This window comes from Dromiciops gliroides, chromosome 4 (assembly GCF_019393635.1).
Source record: "Dromiciops gliroides isolate mDroGli1 chromosome 4, mDroGli1.pri, whole genome shotgun sequence".
NCBI lineage: Eukaryota > Metazoa > Chordata > Mammalia > Microbiotheria > Microbiotheriidae > Dromiciops > Dromiciops gliroides.
The window spans coordinates 240,891,490-240,916,895 of NC_057864.1; the positions used below are offsets into that span (position 1 = coordinate 240,891,490).

Sequence of the window (25,406 nt, forward strand, 5' to 3'; positions counted from 1 at the left end):
GGTCAGTTGTTTTTCCAGGGAGATATTTCACATTGCCCTCTGTTTATTCATTCATTTGGATTTTCTTTATTGGGTCTTGATTTCTCATAAAGGCCTTAGCTTCCATTTGTTCAATCCAAATTCTTAAACAATTTTTTCTTCAGAGAGCTTTTCCACTTGGCTTTTCAAGCTATTGACTTTTTTTCAAGTCTTTCCTGACTCACTCTCATTTACCTTTCCATTTTTTCCTCTTCCTCTCTTACTTTATCTTTAAAGTCCTTTTTGAGACCTTCCATGGCCTGAGACAAATTCATATTTTTCTTGGAAACTTTGGATGTAGGAGCTTTGACTTTATTATCTTCTTCTGAGGATGTATTTTGATCTTTCTTGTCACCAAAAAATCTTTCAATGGTCCATATTTTCTTCTTTCTGTTCCTTTTTTTCCTAGCCTATTTCTTGACTTTTAACTCCTTCTTAAAATGAGGCACTGCCTCTAGGACACACTGTTCCAAGCTTCAGGGGTTCCCTGGTGGATCAATTTAAGGAGAGGCAGGTTCTTCACTGCCCTGGCCTGTGCTCTGGTCTGTAAATAGTCCCAGGCTTGATTGCTCTTTAGCCCAGAAACAGAATTCTGTCTCACTATGGTTGCTAGCTTTGGGCATGCCTGCTCTCCTCCATGACCTGGGCCCACTACTCAAGACTGCTTCTTTGTTCCCAGCATGGGCAATATAACTGAGTTCCACATCAGTACCAACAGTGACCCCTGTAATCTCTCCCTGGCCAGCTGCTAGACCCTCTTACCAGACTGTGAGCTAAGTTTCAGAAGTAGCTGCAGCTTCAGCCAATTCAGAAGCTCTGGAGGTCTCTTTCTCTGTCAAAGCCTGCCTGGGGATGGATCTGTGTTGGTACTGCTCAGGTCTGGGCTCCACTCCCACTCCCGGTAGAACAGACCTTTTCTGCTGACCTTCTAACTCCCTGCCCTAACTCATGAACAAACAATATCTCTCAAATTATTTAAATTTGATTTCATTTGTAAAATTTTCTTGAAATAAATCTGTTTAGTTTGTCAGTTTGTTTTGGCATATGTACTTTCACATATTTTATACTGTCTAGAGTAATTTTAACTAGGGCATTTATTTATTTATTTTACTATTTCTTTCATTTGTTATATATAGGAATACTGATGATGTATATATTTTTACTTTATATTCTGCTACTTTTCTAAAATTATTGTTCCAAATAACTTTTGAGTTAAATTCATGGGATTTTCCAGAATATCATCCTCTCATCTGCAAAAAGAGATAGTTTTATCAACTTATCCCTTATTCTTATTTCTTCCTTTTTTTTCTCTTATTATCATGGCTATGATTACTAATACAGTACTGAATAAGGTTAGTGATTATTAACATCCTTGTTTCATACCTGATCTTACTGGGAAGGACTTTTCTATTAACAAATGGTCGAAGGTCATTGTAAGGGTCAAATTTATTATGTGAGAGTTAATTGGGTGCCTCACCATAATACTGGGGTTCAGAAAATCCTAAGGGACCTCTAGGTCCAAAATTTCCTCTCTTCCAAACTGCCTTTTTTAGTTATTTCTTCCAGGCTAATAAGAAAGGAGATTAACAGCCTCTTTTCCACCAACAAACCAGGTTTTATTAATGGGGATACAATACACAACAAAGGTGAAGTTAATAAAGCCAGAGACAAGGGAATAGGGGAAGAGAAAAATGGATAAGCTCCCTGGCTCTAGCAAAAACTGACTCAATCCCCAAACTTTCTTCCAGCTCAGCTAATTCAAAGAGCTGGCCTCATTTCTATTAACTCTCCACCTGGGGTCCGTAGTTTCTCTTGGAGTGAGTTATGCAGTCCCCCTCCAGTCCATTCTTGGAAGCTCACCAACAGGAAAGAGAGCTCCTCCCAGCGAGTGTTTCCTTTTTCTACTTTTTCTCTCCCTCCCCCAAAAGGGAGGTTCTTCAAGTTGCATGGCTGACAGTGGTCCCCTAGTGACATCAGTAGTACACTAACACATCACTCAGGGCAGGCCAGGTGTGGCCTATATCTAATCATCCCCAAGTAGATATTTAGTTGGTTTCTTCTTCTAACCCAATTCAAACAATATTAAATCAATCAGGTGGGGCCTCTGGGCATCTGCCAAATTCCATTATTTTATCACATGAACAGGCAGGTTTCCAATGAAGAAATCAACACAATTTACTGTCATATAAAAATGCTCTAAGTCATTATTGATTAGAGAAATGCAGATTAAAACAGCCTTGAGATTTTTTTTTATATTTACAAGATTGATTAAAATGATAGAAAGGGAAAATGACAAATGTTGGAAAGGATGTCAAAAAATTGGTACACTAATTCTTTGTTGTTGGAGTTGTGAAATGATCAAACAATTTTGGAGCCAATCTTGAATTATGCCCAAGGAGTTATTAAAAACTACCTATACCCTTTCATGCAGCAATACCCCTAGTTGGTCTATTTCCAAAGATAACTAGGGAAAAATGAAAATGATCTATCTATTTTAGAATAGTTCTAGCACTTCTCTTTGTGGTTACAAAGAACTGGAAATTTCAAGGATGCCCATCAATTGGGAACTGGCTGAAGAAATTGTGGTACATGACTGTGATGGGATACTACTGTGCTACAGGAAATTATGTGTTCAATGATTTTAGAAAAACATGGAGAGACTTGCATCATATAATTATAAGTGAAATGGCAGAATCAAGTGAACTTTGTATACAGTAACAACAATATTGTTTCAAGATTGAATTTGAATGAATAATTTATGTTGTCTATTATAAATACCCAAATTAACTACAAAGGACTTATAAAAAAAGATGTTTTCTGCATCTAGAGAAAGAATTGATAACTAGAATTATGTATAGAATAACTTTATACAGACATACACAAATATATATACCTATATATGTATATTTTATATATATACAAACATATATATATGCAAATATATATATACACACACACACACACACACACACACACACATACAAATTTGTATAGATATCAGTGACTAATGGTATTTGTGACTAATGGTACTGATCTCTAGGATGGAAGGTGGGGAAGGAAAAAAACAGGAAATTTGCATGAAAATTTTGCTGTGTATTTGAAAAGAAAAGGAAGTTCTGCATAGTAGATTTGCATTTCCATGCGGAATCATTTTCTTAATTGTACTATGTTATGGAAACACTTGTTTTATTCTATAAATTAAAATGAAAATAATAGGTAATAATCATAAAAGAGATGGGAGCACTTAATATTGCATATGGCAATAACAATTTTCTGTCAGTACTTTGCAATTATTTTGAGAACTGTTACTTTATATCCTTTTGACTACTTACATATTGAGTAATAACTATTCCAGCCCCCCACACACCCCCAACACACAAAAAATACCTATTAATTTTTTATTTATCTTGGCTACCAAACCCTTATCAGAGAATAACAATACAAAGATTGTTTTCCCCTTTTGAATCCTTACCTTCTTATTCTAGGTACATTATCAAATCTAGGTAGATAATCAAAGTTTAATTTTATCTTTTGTTATTTGCTCTAATCCTTTTTTTTTTTTTTAAGAATACATCTCCTGGTGGCACCTAGGTGGCGCAGTGGATAGAGCACCAGCCCTGGATTCAGGAGGACCTGAGTTCAAATCCGGCCTCAGACCCTTAACACTTACTAGCTGTGTGACCCTGGGCAAGTCACTTAACCCCAATTGCCTCACTAAAAAAAAAAAAAAAAAAGAATACATCTCCTGGGGCAGCTAGGTGGTACAGTGGATAGAGCACCTGCCCTGGATTCAGGAGGACCTGAATTCAAATCCAGCCTCAGACAGCTGACACTTACTAGCTGTGTGACCCTGGGCACATCATTTAACCCTCATTAGCCTGCAAAAAAAGACAGAAAGGGGCAGCTAGGTGGCACAGTGGATAGAGCACCGGCCCTGGAGTCAGGAGTACCTGAGTTCAAATCTGGCCTCAGACACTTAACACTTACTAGCTGTGTGACCCTGGGCAAGTCACTTAACCCCAATTTCCTCACTAAAAAAAAAAATAAGACAGAAAGAAAGGAAGGAATGAAGGAACAAAGGAACAAAGGAAGGAAGGAAGGAAGGAAGAAAGAAAGAAAGAAAGAAAGAAGAAAGAAAGAAAGAAAGAAAGAAAGAAAGAAAGAAAGAAAGAAAGAAAGAAAGAAAGAAAGAGAAAAAGAGAAAAAGAAAGAGAAAAAGAAAAAAGAAAGAATACATCTCCTATTTATAGGTGTAAGAGATATATGATCTTCTTCTCTCCTGTTATATTAAGGTCATATATCTATTTAGAATGTATTGTGGAACAAGGTTTAAGATGTTTGAATAAGCCTGATTTCTGACAGTCTGCTTTCTGGTTTTTCCAGAAGTCTTTATCAATTAGAGAGTCCTTTCCTAAGTAATTTATTTTTCTGCTTTATTGAACAGAGAGTTATTGATCGCCAAAGGTTCTGATTCACCCTTGTTAGGGTGTTCTATTGATCTACCTCTTTATAATTTAATCCATAGCATCTTTTTGATGACAACATACTTTAGGTCTGAAAATGATATTTCCATTTCATTCCTCCCCCTTTTCACAATTTCCTTGGATATATGTTTTTTATCCAAAAATATCTTTTCTTTATCCAAAGAAGTTATTATTTTATCAAATTCTATCAAGTATTCTTTTGCTAATTTGATTGGAATTCCACTAAAAGTCTAAATAAACTTTGATAGCATTGTCATTTTTATTACATTGATACAGCCAAGACATGAACACTGAATATTTCTCTAGTTATTTTAATTGTTCTTTGTTTCTTTAATGAGCCTTTGTAATTGAATCTATATGGTTTATTTGTGTGTTTGGGAAGATTGATACTCCAGATACTTATGCACTTTGTAGTTATTTGGAAGGGAATTTCTCTTTCTATTATTGCCTCTGAGATTTTGTTATTTATTATTTGAAAAGATTGATTTTTGAGGGTTTATTTTAAAATGCAATTCTTCTGAAGCTGTTAATTTTTTCAGCTAGTATCTTTGCTGATTCCTTAGGATTCTCCAATTATACTATCATATTGTTAGCAAATAGAGATAATTTTGTTTCCTCTTTACCTATCTTCATTCTTTTCTTTTCTTCCCTTGTATTGTTGCTATAATTAGCATTTCAAGAGCTATATCAAATAATAACGACATGGTGGACATGCTAGATTTATTCCTGACTTTAGTTCTACTGTATACATAGTACATATCATTCTCACTCCTGAATACTTTTTATGATATTATAAGAAGTGCCTATACATAAAATGCCTATATTTTGTTGGGCTTTTAACATAAAGAACTATTGTATTTAGTCAAAGGCCTTTTGTATATCTATTGAGATAATTGTGTGATTTTTGGATGTTTTTGTTTTTAATATGATTGATTATGTTAATTGTTTTTCTAATACTGAACCATTCTTGCATCCCTGGTATAAACTTGGTCAAAATGAACAATTTCTTAGATAATTCTCTGTAGTCTGTTTGACAGGATTTTATTTAAAGTTTTTGAATATAAAATAAGAAAATGAATGAATGAAAAAATAAATGAATGAAAAAGTAAATAAATAAATATAGAAAAAATAAAGATGATGTTCTATAGTTCTCCCAAGGAAGCCATTACAAAAAGAAAGTCTCCATACAAAGGAAAGTATTTATAACAGGACCTTTGGTTGGAGTAAAGAACTGGAAATAAAGTAGACCTCTGTCTACTGGGGAATATAAATATATTGTGTTATATGGATATAATGGAATATCACTGTTTCATAAGAAAGAATGATTATGATGGAAATCAAGGAAAACCTTTGGTGAGTAAGCAGACCTAAGAAAACATATAACACAAAATAATTACAACAATGTAAATAGGACAATCACAAAACAATAGAAAGTGAATGTTACAAAATTATAAAAAAATAAACTTCTTCTTAAGGAAGAGATATGAAAATAACTCTTGTCTCATTCCTTTGAAGAGGTAGTCACATGTTTCCCACAGGTGTGGAGCATTGCATAGAATATCAGAATTTTTTGATATGGAAATCAGGTTAAGGGAGTATTATTAACTAAAGAAGGGACAGAATAAATAATAGAATAAAAAAATAACAATTTCAGTTAAAACTTAAATGATTTTGCACAATCAAAATAATTTTAGCTATGATTAGAAGCTAATTACAAAAGAAAATTCTTTTTTTTTTTTTTTAGTGAGGCAATTGGGGTTAAGTGACTTGCCCGGGGTCACACAGCTAGTAAGTGTTAAGTGTCTGAGGCCAGATTTGAACTCAGGTACTCCTGACTCCAGGGCTGGTGCTCTATCCACTGTGCCACCTAGCTGCCCCCAAGAAAATTCTTTATACCAAATATCTTTGAAAAAGGTCTACCAAAATTTGTAGTCAGTAGCCCATCATTCAATCTCTATGCTTTCATCTCATTGGCCTAAATGAAGCTGCTTCTCCTCCTTTACAGGCATAGCTCATTTTATTGTGCTTCACAGATTTTATATACACTTATACACATATTTATCTATCTATGCACACACATGTATATGTATATGTGTGTATATAACAAGTTAAAAGTTTGCGACAGCCCTCTCTTGATCAAGTCTGTTGGTGCCATTTCCCCAATAGCATGTGATCAAATTGTATCCATCACATTTTGGTATTTCTTAAAATATTTCATCCTTTTCTATAGTTATCGTATCTGTTATAGTGATCTGTGATCAGTGATCTTTAATATTACTTTTGTTTTGGAGAGACATGAGTCAAACCCATATAAGAAATGGAACTGAAATGATAAATTTGGTGTGTGTTCTGACTGCTGGTCATTCTCCTGGGGCTTGCCTATTCCCCAAGACACAAGAGTGTTGAAGAATATTATATAAACTTAGTTGATAAAGCAATAATAGTGTTTGAGATGATTCACTCCAGTTTTGAAAGGTGTTCTACTGTGCATAAAATCCTGTCAAATAATAGTGGATGCTGCAGAAAAATCTTTCATTAAAAGAAGAGTCGATCAATATGATGAACTTCATTAATGTTTTTTTTAAAGAAATTGCCACAGACACTCCAGCCTTCAGAAACCACCACCCTGATCCAGTCAGTAGCCAGGAACACTGAGGCAAGGTCCTCAGCCACCAAAAAGATTATATCTCACTGAAGGTTCAGATTAATGGTTAGGATTTTTTAGCAATAAAATATTATTAATGTAAAAACAGTTTTTATACATATTATTGTACACCTAATAAACTATAGTATATTGTGAACATAACTTTTATTGTTGTTCTTCAGTTCTCTTTTCGTCATGTCTGACTCTTTGTGATCCCACTTGGAGTTCTCTTGGCAAAGATATTGAAGTGGCTTGCCATTTCCTTCTCCAGCTTATTTTATAGATGAGGAACTGAGGCAAAGAGGGTCAAATGACTTGCTAAGGGTCACATATCTAGTAAGTGTCTGAGGCCAGATTTGAATTCAGGAAGATAAGTCTTCTGTCTATAGATCCAGCACTCTGTTCACTGTACCACCTAATTGTCCATAACTTTTATATGCACTGGGAAACCAAAAAAAAAAATTGCGTGACTCATTTTATTTTAATATTTGCTTTATCTCAGTTGTCTAGAATCAAACTTGCAATGTCTCTGAGGTATGATTGTATTCGTGATCAAACTCCTTTCCATACCAGTATTTAAATGACAAGATAAAAAGAAAAAAATGTTTCCACTAAAATTTTCTTATGGACAGGTAGATTACTGGGGATGGGTGAGACATCCCTGCAGGGCCATTAGGAGCCCCACAGAACAATTCATCATATGGTAAATGGAAGCTTTAGAGGGACATTCTCTAAATACGGAAAGTGGGAATCACACTCACTCTTTAAGGGTTTGGTGTAGTTAATGTCATCTTTGCTCAGGAAAAAGTTCATAAGCTCATCCTTTCAGAGTGTTTCTCCCTCTCTTTACCATCTCCCAAGATGAATGCTTTTGTCTCTAATGGAATCTGTTTCTCACTCCTTCTGTCTCTTAGCCATAGAGTGATGTACAAGTTCACCGAGGACAAGTACTGTTTCAGTTTCTCATATGCTCCCTCAGCATTGAGCTCAGGGCTAGCATATATGGCAACATGTTAATGCATAATAAAATTATTCATATTGAATTTTCTATATCTAAGTTTCCCCAGCTGTCCAGAGGAGAAGAAACTGACTAGTGGACCCTAGAGCTACAAAGTATTTGTTAGGCATGCCTTAATAGGGAATTTCATCACAATCTGATACTTTTTTGACTTGTAAATGGATTTTCTTTTTATAATAAAAGTGTTTTATTATTTTCTATTTACATGTAGAGATAGTTTTCAACATTTGTTTTTATAAGGTATCTAGTGCCAAGTTTTTCTCCCTCCCTCCTCCCCAAGACAACAAGTAATCTAATACAGGTTATATATGTACAATGACACTAAGCATATTTCTACATTAATCATGTTGTGAAAGAAGAATCAGAACAAAAAGGAAAAACCTCAAAAAAGAAAAAACAAAAACAAAAAAAGTAGAAACCGTATGGTTCAATCTGCATTCAAATTCCACAGGTTGGGTTTTTTTTTTTTTTTTCTGGCTGTGGAGAGCATTTTCCATCATGAGTCCTTTGGAATCATCGTATTGAGAGATAAGTCTATCACAGTTGGTCATCACACAATATTGTTGATACTGTGTACAATGTTCTCCTGGTCCCTGCTCATTTCACTCACCATCAGTTCATGTAAGGCCAGGTTTTTCTGAAGTAAACATGCCTGTCATTTTTTACAGCACAATAGTATTCCATTACATTTATATACCACAACTTGTGTAGTCATTTTCCAATTGATGGGAATCTCTTCAGTTTCCAATTCATTGCTACCACAAAAAGAGCAACTATAAATATTTTCATATCTGTGGGTCCTTTTCCTTTTTATGATCTTTTTGGGATAAAGACCTCATAGTGGTATTGCTGAGTCAAAGGGTATGCACAGTTTTATAGCCCATTGGCCATAGTTCCAAATTGTTCTCCAAAATGTTTGGATCACTTCACAGCTCCACCAACAATAATCTGATACTTTTAAAGAGCCAGATTTCCCTTTCCTTTTGATCCTTATTCTCTAAATAGCCTTGTGCTGAAGAGATTCTAGGAATCCTATGCTATTTCAAGTGTACAAGGGGAAATTGATGAACATATGTGGGTTTGTATTTTATGGCGATTTATCCCTCACAGAAATGAACAAAGTGGTATGAGGTTTATAATGGAGACTTGAGTGAGTTTGGTTACTGTAAGCCTGTTGCCTTTGAACTTTACTATCCCTGAATGAAACCCAATGACATTCTGAAGTACCACACCCTAGATCCTTGGAAATAGCACCATTTCACAACTTTTTGAAAGGCCCAGTAAGAAAGATAGCAGACAATTATTTGAAATGTTTGTTATCTATTTAACAATAATTTTATATGACTATCATAAAGGAATTAACTGTTTAGGCCAAAGGTCCTTGTTCCCACTTTTGGTTTTCATTTTCCTGACTGAGACTTACAGTGAATAGAAAGCTAACCTCAAATCCAGAAGAACCTGCATTCAAATGCTGCTTTTAACACATACTGTTTTTGTGAACTTGAGCAAGTCTTTTAAATTTTCAGAGTAAACTTGGTGTGGGTAGAGTTCCCCTGCCTCTCTCTCTTTCTTTTAAAATACTATTTTATTTTTTCCTAGTTACATTCATCTTCCAAATGAATTTTGCTATTATTTTTCTAGCATTATAAAATATCATTTTGGGTAGTGTGATATGGTACTGAATAAGCAAATTAATTTAGGTAGAATTGGTCATTTTTATTATATTGGCTCAGTTTACACATAAACAATTGATAATTTTCCAGTTGTTTACGTGACTTTATTTGTCTGAAAAGTGTTCTATAATTCTGGTTCATATAGCTCCTCAGTTTGTCTTGGTAGGTAGATTCCCAATTATTTTATATTGTATGAAATTATTTTAAATGGAATTTCTCTTTCTGTCTCTTGCTGCTGGACTTTTTGGTAATATATAGAAATGCTGATGTTTTATGCACATTTATTTTATATCCTGCAATTTGGGTAAAGTTGTTATTTTTTCAGTAGACATTTAATTGATTCTCTAGGATTTTTTAGGTATATTATCATATCATATGTATAGAGTAATACAGTGTTTTCCTCCTTACCTATTCAAATTCCTTCAATTTCTTTTTCCTCCTCTTATTGCTAAAGCTAACATTTCTAGTACAATATTGAATAATAGTGGTGATAATGGATATCTTTGTTTCACTTCTGACCTTCCTGCAAAGAGTTCTGAATTATCCCTATTACAGATAATGCTTGCTGATGGTTTTAGATTGATACTGCTTATTATTTTAAGGAAAGCTCATTTATTCTATGCTCTCAAGTGTTTTGTTTTGTTTTGTTTTGTCTTTATTAGGAATGGGTGCTATATTTTGTCAAAAGCTTTTTCTGCTTTTATTGAGAGAATCATATGATTTTGGTTACTTTTATTATTAATGAGGTCGATTATGTGATAGTTTTCTTAATATTGAACAAGGCCCTGAATTACTGGTATAAATCTCACCTGCTAATATTATATGATCTGGATGAAAAATTGCTGTAATCTCTTTGTTAACATTTTATTTAAAAATTTTGAAACAATATTCATTAGAGAAATTGGTACATAGATTTCTTCCTCTGTTTTGCTCTTCCTGGTTTAGGTAATAAAACAATATTGTCTTATAAAAGGAATTGGGAGGCAGCTAGAATGGTGCAGTGGATAGAGCACCGGCCCTGGAGTCAGGAGGACCTGAGTTCAAATCTGGCCTCAGACACTTGATACTTACTAGCTGTGTGAACCTTGGACAAGTCACTTAACCCCAATTGCCTCACCCCCCTCCCCACAAAAGGAATTTGATAGGATTTCTTCACCTACTTTTCCAAATAATCTATAAAGTATCATAATTAATTGTTTTTTAAAGATTTGGTAGAATTCACGTTGTAAATCAGAGACAATTTCGCAAATTTAGGGAGATAACAATGGCCAAAGTTGTCTCAAAAAAAATAGTAATTAGTATTCTAGTTTGGCTAAAAGATATAGGAGAGGATGGGATAAATGTGAGAAAAAGAAAAACAAGTTAGTAGATACATTGTTGAGGACTGCACTTACCACATAAAATAATTGTATTTTATAGTGTAAGCAATAGAGGTTGATTGAGGGGGTTTCAACGGGAGGGGAGGGTATGAGAGGTGTTGCTCCATATTCTGCTTTGCTGCATATATTTTCAGGCACAAAACATGAAAGAATGAATTCACTTGTAAATCTATCTGGTCATGGAGATTCTTTCTTAGGTAGTTCACTGATCGCTTGTTCCATTTCTTTTTCTAAAATGGGGCCTATTTAAGTATTTTATTCCTCTTCTGTTAACCTGGGCAAATTATGTTTTTGTAAATATTCATCCATTTGATTTAGATTGCCAGATTTATTGGACTATTGTCAGGCAAAATAGCTCCTAATTATTGCTTTAATTTCCTCTTCATTTGTGGTGAATTCATCATTTTTCATTTTTGATACTGTTAATTTAGTTTTCTTCTTTCTTTTTAAATCAAATTAGCCAAAGCTGTATCTATTTCATTGTTTTTTTTAATAAAAGAAGCTTGTAGTTTTATTTATCAATTCAGTATTTTTCTTACTATCAAATCTATTAATATCTCCTTTGATTTTCAGAATTTCCACTTTGGTTTTTAAATGGAAATTTTTAATTTGTTCTTTTTCTGGCTATTTTAGTTGCATGCCCAATTCTTTGATCTTTTCTTTCTCTATTTATTCATGTAAGCATTTAGAGATATACAATTTTCCATAAGAACTGTTTTGGCTGCATACCATAAGTTTGGTATATTGTCTTATTATTGTCATTTTCTTTCATGAAATTATTGTTTCCAAGATTTGTTGTTTGACCTACTCATTGTTTAGGATGAGATTATTTAGCTTTTGATTAATTTTAGTTTATTTTTCCATGGCCCTTTATTACACATAATAAATTAGGGAGAGCTCAGGCAACTTCTTGGCTTCTCTTTGCCATCTTGGCTCTATCTCTCCACGAAAGTTTTGTATATTTTTTGTGTGTTTCAACCACAGGGTAGGAACCTGTCTGCCATGTAAGCAGGCCATAGTTAGGTTAGTTGAAGCAGATAATTTTTAGGCAACCTTTCCTAGCCTCTTCCTCATGCCAGGAGGTGAGCAGTTTATTCCTTTAAAAAAGACTGCTCAGATACCTGGGCACTATTGAATCCCACTGTTGCTCCAGTCCAGTGAGAAAACTTTGACCTAGGTTTCTGTTTGCAAGATAGTGACTAAAACTGCTAAATGATGCTTCATCATTTACCTGTTGCCAGAGGAAATTGTGGTAGGTAAAATGTTATAATGATATAAGTAATGTAAAGACATTATGTCTTGTGCATTAATTGGGTTTAATTGAGGCAGATTTGCAAGAAAGATCAGATTCATAGATATAGCAGTGAGTCATTCCCTAATGAAAAATGTTCAAAAGATTTGAAAAAACCTGTTCTCAAGGGAAGAAATGTAAGCTGTGAATAGCAATGGTGAAAAAAAATGTTCTCGAATCACCATAATTAGAGAAATGTAAGTTTAAGCACCTCTGAGTTTCTACATCACAGCTAACAGATGAGTGGAATTGTGGAAAATGGAAAATGACAATGTTGGGGGGGTATTACAGTTCAACAGGCACATTGCTACATTGTCAGAAAAACTTTGAGTTGGTATAGCTATTGTGCAAAGCAATCTAGAAGTATGTTCAGTGTTGCTAAACTCTCTATAACTCTCAAACCCATGTAGGCCAGTAGTAGACTTATGTCTTAAAGTGATCCAAGAAAGATAAAAGGACCCACATGTACAAAAACTATTCTAGCAACTCATTTTGTAGTGGCAAAGAACTGGGGAATGATGGGTTACCCATCAATTGGAAATGACTAAGGAAGTTATGGTATATAAATATAATAGCACATAGTAGTGCCATAAAAAATCAGGAATGGAATAGTTCCAGAAAAAACTGGGGACAACTCAGTTACAAAGATACGTAGTGAAGTGAGCAGAACCAGGAAAAACATTAATACTATGACTATTCTAAAACTATAACAATAACACTGAAAAGATGAGCAACCTGAAAAAAAAAGTTCCCTCATAACACCAGCCTGAACTGAAATCAATTATTTTAATGGACCTTGCCTTGTGTAGATAATTTTTATATCATCATTCTGAATAGATCTGAGTTGAGGCCAAAGTCTTCTTCCCTATTTTTTCTTTCATTTTCAGAAGGGACACAAGTGGCCTGAGGAAGATTGTATTGCTTTGGAGAAAAATTCACTGCATAGATTTTCTAGGTACCTGATTTTTCTGGATACTCACATAGTCCCAGTAGGACTGATAGATAATTTCCAGATCACAAAAAATAGGATTGAACCACAACTTCACCACATTGGGGAACAGGAGAAGTAGTGAATGTACTCATTTCTCAACCCCACGTGAACAGTCAAACTGAAGAGAAGTTCCAGATTATCTCACTAATTCAAAGGAGAGAAAATGTGAGTATTCTGGTGTGCTTCTGAAGTGTGGGGGTGGGTAAAAGAAGAGATAGGAAGAAGTCATGCACATAAAATGTGACTACAGAGAGAATACACAACTCAGATCCATTTGTTATTACCGTTCTTCCCTGATCCCAACACACATACGTGGATTATGAAGGAAGCTCAAGAGAGCAATGGGTACACTGAAAGTGCTGATGTTATTTTTAAAAATCTATTCCTTTCTTTCTTCAACTTATCACCCCCTTAAATGAATGTCAATAGAGCCTTCAGTATGAAGGACTAGATTTTACCACTGTAGAACCCTCCCTACGGAGCATGGCTTCTGAGGAAGTTATGGGATTTCTTTCCTTCCTTCCTTCCTTCCTTCCTTCCTTCCTTCCTTCCTTCCTTCCTTCCTTCCGTCCTTCCTTCCTTCCTTCCTTCCTTCCTTCCTTCCTTCCTTCCTCCCTGTCTCCCGCCCTTCCTTCCTTTTCTTTTTCTTCCTATATTTTAACATTTGGGTTTTTTTGTTAAGTTTTCAATTCTAAATTCTCTCCCTCCCTCCACTCCCCCCTCCCTGAGACATGAGTTTCTGCATTTCTAAGGAAAGGGAAGAAAGGAAATGATTGCCATGTGTACACTGCCTGCATACTTGCGGTTGTTCCTTCAGAAATCATTGACATTTTGGCCAAGAGCTATAAGGGTTTGTAGGGACTAAGTGAGATACGAATTACGAGTAGTCCCTGATTCCTGTCTTTGACAAGTTAATAAGAACTCACTTCCTTGCCTTTGTTGTATCCTAGCCTATACACACAGGAGGCATTTAATTAATATTTATTATTTATTTGGTTCTCTTTTCTAGTGTCCGTGTTTGTAGCTCTGAACAAGATGCTGGGTTTTCTGAACTCCTTTCTACCTATCTTCCTCATGTTCCACTTTCTACTGCAGATGCCTGTGTGGGGTACTGGTAAGAGTGTTTTCCTCTGTTCTTCTCTGTTTCTTTCTCTCAAAGAGTGAAAGAAAGCTTGGTCACCAATCAGGAAACATAGAATTAGTAGTTTTGGAAGTGACAGATACTGCAATATCTTTCTACACTTCACAAATGGTAGACTCCTTGACCCTTATTGATATACTCTTACCTTTTCTGGTCACCCCAATGAACACCATATATAAGCATCAGTCCACTAGGGAGGATGAACAGTATTAGTTTCATCAAAGTCAGAAAAGTAAGTTACTTAAAGAGTAATTCCTTTGAAGATTCTACATATCCCTTATTATAGAGGTAGTAGAATATAATTTATTTCAAATTCTTTTCCTTCTAAGATGGTCATGGGAACTAGATAGTAGTGCCTATGTCCTTTCAATGGGTTTCTCATCTTATTTCCCCCCTTATATCTCCTGCTTCTCCACCTACAGAAAAATTTGTGGTACTTGGGACCAACTGAACCCATCGTAGCCTTACTGGAACAGACATCACACTACCCTGCCGTCTCTCACCCTTGATGAGTGCAGAAGACATGAAGTCAGGTGGTTTCGTTCCCATATCTCTGAAGCTGTGTTTGTGTTCCAAAACAGTATGGAACAGGGCTGAAGAGCAGCTGGCGGGGAATACATGGGGAGGACAGAACTTATAAGTGATTTCATAACTGAGGGGAGGTTGGCTGTGAAGATCTACAATGTCCAAATATTTGACAATGGAGAGTATCGGTGTTTTTTAAAAAAAGGCAATGAACATCAAAGAAGCAATTCTGGAAGTGAAGGTGGCAAGTAAGTGGTTTGTTTGGAAAGAATGAATGCTTTTTGAAGTGACAACACTACATGTGTCCCTATGTGATTTCATATGATAACTTTATATTCAACATTACATATTTTCATCTTTCAAACAGTCCTAAGTTCCTTTTATTTTCAAGTGTTCTGCATCTGACATCTATAAAGGGTAGATTGACATAGAATAAATATTCCTTGTCTTGGAGTCAGAAGTCCTGTATTCAAACAAGTTTTATCACCTGATAGCTATCTACCCTTGCAACTGAATCTAAATTCCATTATGTTTAAAATGCAAATAACAATCTACATAGCAAGTCCAGTAGCCCAGTAGTCTTATGAGAATCAAATGAGATAATGCCTATCAAAATGCTTTGTAATAATAATATGCTTTGTCCAAATCTGAGCTCTCCCTTTTATTATGAAGGGGCATATGGACATGGTAGGGGTGCTTTTCTTCCAGTATTTCAACTTCTGCTATTGTGGATATATTCCTTAACTTCTCTCCCTGGCACACTTTTATCCATGAATCTATTCACATCTTTCTATGACATTTCAAATAAAAATATATTGAGAAGGATTTGCTATTTAAAGTAGCATATGAATTTTCCCATTCACTCCAATATTGTCCATTCTTCCCCTCTCCCATTGCATACCCCTACAACACCTTGGAAAGCTATGCTGGGGAGTGAAGCATGAAGGGATGCTTCCTCCATCTCCCTATTCTTTTTTTAGAAAAATGTAGCAATCAAAACAATTCATATCTGACATAATCTCCAACACATTATGTCATCTTCCACTCCCATTACTGTTAATCGTGGAGAAAGGAAATATTTAGGGTTCTTGGGGGAAATGAATTTTGTATTCTCTTCAGTCTTTTTTGGGACAGCTATTTGGAAGAGCAGATAGAGTGCGGGACTGGAAGTCAGGAAGACTCATCTTTCTGAGTTCAAATCTGACCTCAGATACTTGCTAGCTGTGAGGCCCAGGCAAGTCATATTAACCATGTTTGCCTTAGCTTCTTTTTCTGTAAAATAAGCTGGACAAGAAAATGGCAAAACACTCCAATATTTGTGACAAGAAAGCCCCAAATGGGGTCACAAAAGTCATAACAATTAAAACAACTGACAACAACAATAATACCTCAGGGAGGTCAGGACTAGAAAGTCTGCATAATAGGTTCAGCTTGTAAGAAGGAATATAAAGAAAACCTGTATCTTAGAAAGTATCAATTTAAGAGTAAACACACACACACACACACACACACACACACACACACACACACGCTCACAAAATGTATCCATAGGTAAGAGTATACTTTGGAAAAATTTCACTGTATCCCTTTCAAAGGATTCCATGGCAATTTGAGTTCCTTGAAGTCTCAAGAGGTGGAGAACATTTAAGGAAAAAGGAATAGTCCTGAGAGTAGCACTGTCTGGGGAAAACCCCTTTTCTGTCACAAGCTTCTGTTTTACTTTCTGTTTTGTTAGGAACATAGTCAGTTAGACAACCAGCCTTTGTGAAGTACCTCCTATTTACCAGGCAGAGTGTTCAATCCTGGGGATATAAAGAAAGGCAAAAGGCCTTCTCTGTTTCACAGTCCTCAGCCCTTCTCTACCTTCTCTAAGTCCCTTCCTTTGATATAGAAAGATTATTAAACCTACAGCCAAGGTGATTTCTGCTCCTGAGGACTCTCAGGTCCATGGCTTCCCTCTCCAGGTCTAGGATCTGCTCCGCAGCTCCACTTGGCAGGGTATGAGGATGGAGGAATACTGCTGGCAATGCACAACCGATGGATGGTTCCCACAGCCCAGGGTGCAGTGCAGAGACAATAAGGGACGAAAGTTACCCGCCCTCTCTGAGACCCAGGCCCAAGATGGAGATGGTTTCTTCCATGTGAAGGCAACAATTGTGGTCCAAGAGAATTCTGTGAGGAATGTATCCTGCTCCATCCGCAATACCCTCCTGGGTCAGGAGAAGATGTCAGTCATTGACATACCAGGTCAGCTCTAAGTCCTTAGGAGAACCATTAGAGTTAGGAAAGGGTGGGGGCAGGGGAAGGAACCATAGTGAAGGGGGAAAGGGCTTATTCTTAGTGTGGTATCTAACCTGGTCCCTGTGGGACTCTCTATCAGAGTCCTTCTTCCCAGGACTTCTCCCTGGAAGAAAGGCCCTGATTGGGATCCTTCCTGTGTTGGGGATTCTCCTTGGTATCAGTATGTTTTTGAAACTGAAAGACAGGAGAATTTAAAGAGATTACAACAGAAAATGGAAGCAGAACATGAAGCCAAAGGTAAAGGAAAAGAAGGGCTAAAACAGGTTGATTAGCAGGGAGCTTGGTATATGAGAGTGTGATGACAAGAAAAGGGGAGGGAAAGGAGACAAAAGTGAAATGGGGTAAGGGGAAAACAGAACTCTGGGCTCCAGAAAGGGGCAGAATCATGTCAGAGTTCTAGAGCAGGGAAGACTGGTAACTTAAGGAAGATTTCTTAGTTCTAGGAAAGGGCCACCTTCATCTGGTATTTCAGGAGGCAAAGACCTATCCTTTTCCTAAAGCTTAGATTTATCTCATTTCTTTCTCTTTCAGAAAAAACTCACAAGGAGCTGGGTAAGTTCAAATTTCTTCCACCTCCTGAATTCAGCCTGTGACCTACCTATTGCCAAGTTCAAGGTGATTCACTTAATGCCATTGCCTTTCAGAAAGGAGGAAAAAGCTCTATGATTCAGGTGAGCAATTTTTGCTTTCTCTTAAAATCACCACTTCCTCTGTTTACTTTTTCCCTGGGAGTTAAATATGTCCACACCAGTACATAATTATCCATTCACATATACACAGATACACAGACACAGACACAGACACAGACACACACACACACACACACACACCACACACACACACACACACACACTGCTTCTAGAATGGTTGGGAAAAGTTTGACACAGAATGGAGCCTGTGAAGAAGGCCATTTTGTTTTACTTTGTATTTCATCAATGCATTTTGGTTTTATGCAAAAATTTCTCCATATATATTTTCTATCCTTTGTGACCAGAAAAAACAGTCAAACAAAATCTCCCAAACTGTGCTGGAAATCACAATGCATGAAATGTGCTTAATAACTTTAACATCCTAGATTTTCACTGAGAGAAGGAATGTTTCCCCATTTGCCCTCTGCACTGAGACTGATTATTGCATTTGATGTGAATTAACACTGACATTGAGTGTTTGCCATTTTCCTTTACATTAGTTGTGGTCATCAAGTATATTGTTTCCTGGATAATTTTACTTCATTCTGCATCATTTCAAAGAAGGTTTCCACTGTGTATTTGATTTGCTCACATTAATGATTTAAGATGAAATAGTTTTTGACACTGGGGATATACCATAAATTGGTTAGATCCTCCCTAAATATTGGTACCCAGAATTTTGGTACCACAAAAGTGATGTTATGAATAGTTAGGCATATAGTTAGGCCATTTCTTTTCATCTTTCATACCTTATGATATGCACAACAGTAGCATTGAAAATTGAAAATTCTGGATGTTAAAAAGTTCGATGATTTTTATCATGTAATTTCCAAATTACTAACCACAATATCTAGACTAATTCATACTTTCCAGAACAGTGTATTCAGTGCCTGTCTTGACACAATCCTCAAGAGCTCCTTTTATCTCAAATGTTTCTTGATGTTTCTCTCTCTAAGTTCTCCTCCTATTTGTCTGACTATTCCTACAAAATTCCTTTTATTAGTTCATCACACATACATATGAGGTGCCCTCATTGTGAGTATTCTGTCCTAGATGTTGTCTCTCTCTCTCTCCTCTCTCTCTCTCCTCTCTCGTCTCTCTCTCTCTCATCTCTCTCTCTCGTCTCTCATCTCTCTCTCTCTCTCCCTCTCATCTCTCTCTCTCTCTCTCTCTCTCTCTCTCTCTCTTCTCTTCTCTTTTTTTTTTTTACAGGGCAATGAGGGTTAAGTGACTTGTCCAAGATCACACAGCTAGTAAGTGTCAAGTGTTTTCAGGATGGATTTTAGCTCAGGTACTCCTGATACAAGGGCTGGTGTTTTATTCATTGTGCCACCTAGCTGCCCCCCCCCTCCTCCTCCCTCTCTCTGCTTCTGTCTCTCTTCCCCCCTTTTATATTATAACTCATCAGCTCACATGGATATAATTACCTTTTCTAAGCAGATAACTCACACAAGTCTATATCTAGTCCCCGTTTTCTTCAGGTGTGCTTTAATTCCAAATTATCTCATACATTAGATATTTCAAACTCAATATGTTCAAAAGTAAAATCATTTTCTGTCCCCAAATACTTTTATCTTCCAAAATTTCCTATTTATGTTGAAAGCATCACAATTTCATCAGTCTAACCAGTCTGTGAACCTCAGAATCCTCAATGGCTCTTTTCTCCCTCACTGCACATATCCAGCAATCTGCCAAACGGATATTTCTACCTCAATGACACCTTTATTTCTAATACCTTTTCTCCATTGGCAGCAGGCAACATCTTAGTATAGGTCCTCATCACCTCTCTGCCAAACTATTGCATTGTTCAAGTCATTCCCCAATTGAGAAATGGTGAAAGGATATGAACTGGCAGTTTTCAGATGAAGAAATCAAGGCTGTCTATTGCCATATATGAAAAAATGCTCTAAATCACTGTTGATTGGCAAGATGCAAACTAAAACAACTCTGGATGTACCAAACCCACACTTATCAGATGGGCTAATAGACAAAAAAGGGAAATAATAAATGTTGGAGAAGCTGTGGAAAAATTGGAACTCTAATGCAGTGTTGGTAGAATTGTAAACTGATCCAACCATTGTGAGAGCAATTTGAACTATGCCTAAAGGGATGTAAAACTATGCATACCTTTTGACTCAGCAATATCAGTATTAGGTATATCCCAAGGAGATCATAAAAAAGGGAAAAGGACCCACATATACAAATCTCTCTCTCTCTCTGTATATAAATGGCTCTTTTTGTGCTGGCAAAGAATTGGAAATTGAGGGGATGCCCATCAGTTGGGGAATGGCTAAACAAGTTGTGATGTATGAATGTATGAAATATTGTTATGGAAAAGAAATGAAAATCAGGCAGATTTCAGGAAAAACCTTGTAAGACTTACATGAATTGATGCTGAGTGAAATGAGCAGAACCAGGAGAAGGATACTGTGTGATGATCAACTTTGATAGAATTGGCTCTTCTCAGCAATACAATGATCCAAGATAATTCCAAAGGACTGGCAATGTAAAAATACTCTCTACCTCAAGAAAAAAAAAAATGAACTGTGGAATCAGGATGCAGATTGAACCACACTGTTTCTACTTTTTTTGAGGTTTCTCCCCTTTTTTTTCCGATTCTTCTTTCACAACATGACTAATGCAGAAATCTGTTTAATGTGATTGTACATATATAACCTATATCTGATTACTTGCTGTCTTGGGGAGGGGTTAAGGAAGGGCAGGAGGGAGGGAGAAAATTTAGAATTAGAAATCTTATAAAAACAAATGTTGAAAACTATCTCAATATGTAAATGCAAATAGTAAAATACTTTATGATAAAAAATTAGGAAAACTTAAAATAAATGATTGCAATGTCCTCCTAATCACTTTTTCTTCCTCATGTTTCAAGCCATTCTACCACTCTCCCCATCCAATATGTAATTGCCAAAGTAATTTTCCTTAAGTGTAGATCTAAACGTGTTTCATGCTACTCAATAAATTCCTTTCAAACTCTATTGCATCTAGAAAAATATAAATTATATATTTAGTGCCCTACACAAGCTGTTCCCACATATCTTTCCAGCCTCCACTTCCAAAAGTCTTTAATGTGGGTCAAATAGCTTTTCTCTGTTCTTCATATGTGACACTCCACCTCTTCTCTCTCTGCCTTTACACAGATCATACAATATTTCTAAAAAGCTTCTGCTCTTCACTTCTACCCCATAGAATGACTTTCTTCTTTCAAGACACAGCTCAAACAATGCTTTCTGCATGACGACTTTCAACAACTGCTAGTGCTCTATTTCTCAAACAGCTTTATATGTACCTACTTTGTATTTATTTATGTGTGCTATCTTTCTGCTTGTACTGTTTATATCTTTATATGTACCTATTGCCCCCCTCCCCCCCCCAGCTCATTAGAATCTAAGTTGCTTCTGAATGGGGATTACTTCATAGTTAGCATTTGTATCCAAACACCTAACAGAGTGCTTGGTATGTAGTATTTATTGTAATAAATGATTGATTGAGAGGGAAACTATAATGAAAAAAAAAGTCCTCTCTGGTACTCCTTTGCACTTAATTTAACCTTTATTGCTCTAGAACTAGATGGTGAAGTATTGACATGACATAGAAAAAAGATGTTTTTCACATCTCATCTCATCTCTGTTTCCTTTCAGAGTGGAGGAAAGGCCCACATATATGCTGGTGAGTGTCTCTTCTCTTCTCCAGGACTCTCATATCTCCTGCCCAAGAAATTTTTGACCTTTTTCCTAGTGGAGGGCTCTGACACAGAAATATCATTAACCGTGAAAAGGAAAGGATTCACTAGGTGGGGGGCGGAGGTTTATGAAGTCAGGAGTGACATAGATGGGGGAATATTTTTCTCGCCCTGATAAGCTGTTCAGAGTCTTAACTCACCTATTTTTGTGTCTGTCTGTATCTCGGTGTGTTTGTAGGTGTGTGTATGTTTGTATTTCTTTCAAGACTGGAGGAAGGAACATTTTCAGGCATGTAAGTGATTTCAGTTTTGTCTTCAGGAATCCCATTAAACTATCCTAGACCAAAGGATCCATTTCATTTTTGTGGACCTGAAGAGAATATTGCATTGTGCATACTTGAAAGTCTGACTTCCTTTCTTAGGAAGGTATTATTTAGAATGTCATCTAAGGTTCTTCAGGTACAAGACATAAGCCAGTCTTCTGAGTTTCCCTCAGTGGGAATGGAGCATTGCTGGTTACTTCCTTATTCAAAGTTGAAAACTTATGTGACTCTTTCTAGATTTTATGCTGCAGGCCTAAATTGCCTCGGTTATACAGCACTTTCCACTCAGCTCTTATTCTTCATTACTTTAGTCAGCTAGGCAGTTTCTTCTTCCCCATCACCCTCAATGTCTACTCGCTGTTCCTCCTCTCACAAAGTTTTCTTTCCTGGGAACACAAAACAAGAGTTGCTAATTCCCACCTATCCCTCAAATATCCAAATTTCCTGGAAATCGGACTGATAGCAATTAGGGTATTTAGCTTGTAGAAGCAAGGCTGAGGAATAAGATTTTTGCATATAAAGAATTCGCAATACGTAGAATGAGCATCAAATTTTTTGTAAAGAGGAATAATATTCACAGAGGCAGCGATTCACGAGAGAAATGGATAAGAGTATTTTTTATTTAAAGAAAGAGATTTGTGGTTAGACAAGGCAGAAGGGGCACTAGAATGATGGTGGAGGGAGGGATTGTAGAGATTCTGTAGAGTCCAGAAGTGGTATCACTATAGGATTGGCTACTAGATCTTTGAATAGCATGTCTCTATCATTAATCTTGCATGATGACTCAAGGCTTCACTCATGGTAGTAAGAACAGAATATGTTCTAACCCAAATCTCTTCCTTCCCCTCCTTCCCCCAGCACAGCTATGGGAAAGGTATTTCAGAAGTATTATAGCAGATGAAGAACAGACAGAATAAGGGTGGTTTCCAATTGACCTGGCCATCCTTCCCTGTGTCTTTTGCCTAAGGCATTGCACATTGGGAATTTTAGCACCCAGATTTCAGCTGCTGAATTCTTTAAATGAAGTGAGGCCAGTTGTACAGAGAAGGATCTGTGCAGTGCCTCATTCAGGAAAGGTTGGGGAGTTAATCAGGTCAAATGACAAGCTCAGTTTCTTCTGAAGGCTCTGTAAAGACGCTATGTATGGGAATCTAGGCCTTTCTCTCTCTCCTTACCAATTCTTATTCTCCTTAATAAATGCTTAAAAGTCTTAAAAAAAAAGACTCTATGTATGGTATTTTCTTTGGTCCTGCCTTTTGTTGCCCTTTAAATCCAGTTGCTTCTCTAGATATCTACTGACCCTGCATCTCTTCTGCAGTGACTGGTGACTCTGGATCCAGCCTCTGCTCATCATGACCTCATTCTCTCAAAGATGGAGAAGAATATGATCCAGATTCAAATGGAAAAAGGACCAGACAGAAGAAAACTGCAGTGTCCTGGGCAAGGAGCCCATCACGTCTGGGAGATATTACTGGGAGGGTGAAGTTAGATACTGGGTAAAAAATCCAGTTGGTATCTTGGTATCTGTAGAGAAATTGCAAACAGGAAAGGGGTGGATCAGAGAATCCCCAGAAAAAGGGTTTCTGGGTGGTGGGATGTCAGGATGGGAAATTTCAGGCAATGACTGAGTCAACCCATGTGGAAGACTCTCCATTCCTTGGGCAGCCCCCAAAATGTGTGGGTATTTTCCTGGATCATGAGGAAAGAGACATTTCATTTTATAACAATGTCAGATGGGTCTCACATCTACAACTTCCCCAAAGCCTCCTTCTCTGGCCCTTGTGTATCCATACTTTAATATTCAGTCTGGCAATACATCTTTCACCATCTGCAATGTGTCAGACAGAATTGAGGGTAACCCTGCCCCTTCCCAGGAGACCCAAGGTGGCCTGTCAGGAGCAGGGAGAGTTTCATGGTCTTGGTGACAAGAATTGGGCTTCAGAGGACAAATCTCCCACAACACAATATCATTCTCCACCTCATTATAAGCCTGTGTCCCAGGATACCCAGTAACTGAGCTCTCCAATCCCTTCTCTAGTAAATCCCTCTGATCAATGAACTTTCCCAAAACTTTCTCAGAATCCCGTCATCCCACCTGGTAGAAAAGAGCCAGGATGTTGAATTCAACATCTGAATTCAATTTTTTCTTGGGTTGTGGGGGAGGTAGGGGTAGGAATATATATCACTTGGTGTCATTCCTGAACTCAAAAAGGGGCAAGTCCTATTTCTTATGTGTTCCAAATACTATTGAGTATGGCCATAATGGTTAGTGTCCTGGGCAAGGAGCCATCATCTCTGGGAGATATTACTCGGCAGGAAACTTACTTTTTCACTACACTGGGACCTGCAGGTTACTGTGCAATTTCAAAGGCTGTGTCAGTGGAATATGGGCTTTGGTGATTCTTACCCTTTTGGAGAGTCTTAGAGTAAAGTCCAGTGTTAACCCAAGTCTCTTGTCTGAGGGCAATCTAGTTAAGTATGGAGTGAAACATATCCAGTAGGTTGAGGCATTAGACCAATGAGTTCTTAGACAATGGCAGCCCACAAAACAAATCAAGATGACATGTACCTTAGGAATCTATAGTCTTCTAGTTTTGTAACTGTAGTGGAGGTTTTGGGAAAGGGGGGAAAGGGTGTTGCATCTAATTTTTAATGTTTTTATTTTATTCTGAACTTGAGAAATAAAACAAGCATTTCCATAACATAGTAAAATAGAAAAAAAGGTGAATACACATGAAACTGCACATCTCTAATGTATAATGTGCTCTTCCATTTAAGTGTATATTAAAGTTATTATGCAATTTTCTTTTTGGCCCTTCTTTTCCTTCACTCCCACTCCCCGATCCTATGGTTGGCTTCCATCAGACACAAATATGTATACACACACATAAACACATATGTACATATATCCATAAGATCATTCTATACATACTTCTATTTATCTGTTCTTTCTGTTTTGGATATGTATAGTGTCTTCCTTCATGGGTACTTTGTAGTTAATTTGTGTAGTTATAATAATCAAATGACTTAGTCACTCAAAGTTCTTAAAAACTATGTTGTTGTTCTACGCATTCCATTCTACATTATTTCATGCAAGTCTATCCATGTTTTCTAACCTGAGGTCATCATTTCTTGTAACACAGTAGTATTCCATCACAATCCTATACCACAACTTGTTCAGCAATTCCCCTATTGATGGGTATCTCTGCAGTTTCTAGTTCTTTACCAC

The 25,406-nt window shown here is 36.7% G+C and overlaps 1 pseudogene; it reads left to right on the plus strand.

Moving 5' to 3' along the window:
- LOC122754951 overlaps positions 1-24,190 on the plus strand; it is a 40,539-nt pseudogene extending 16,349 nt beyond the window's left edge.
- Positions 24,191-25,406: the final 1,216 nt, after the last annotated feature.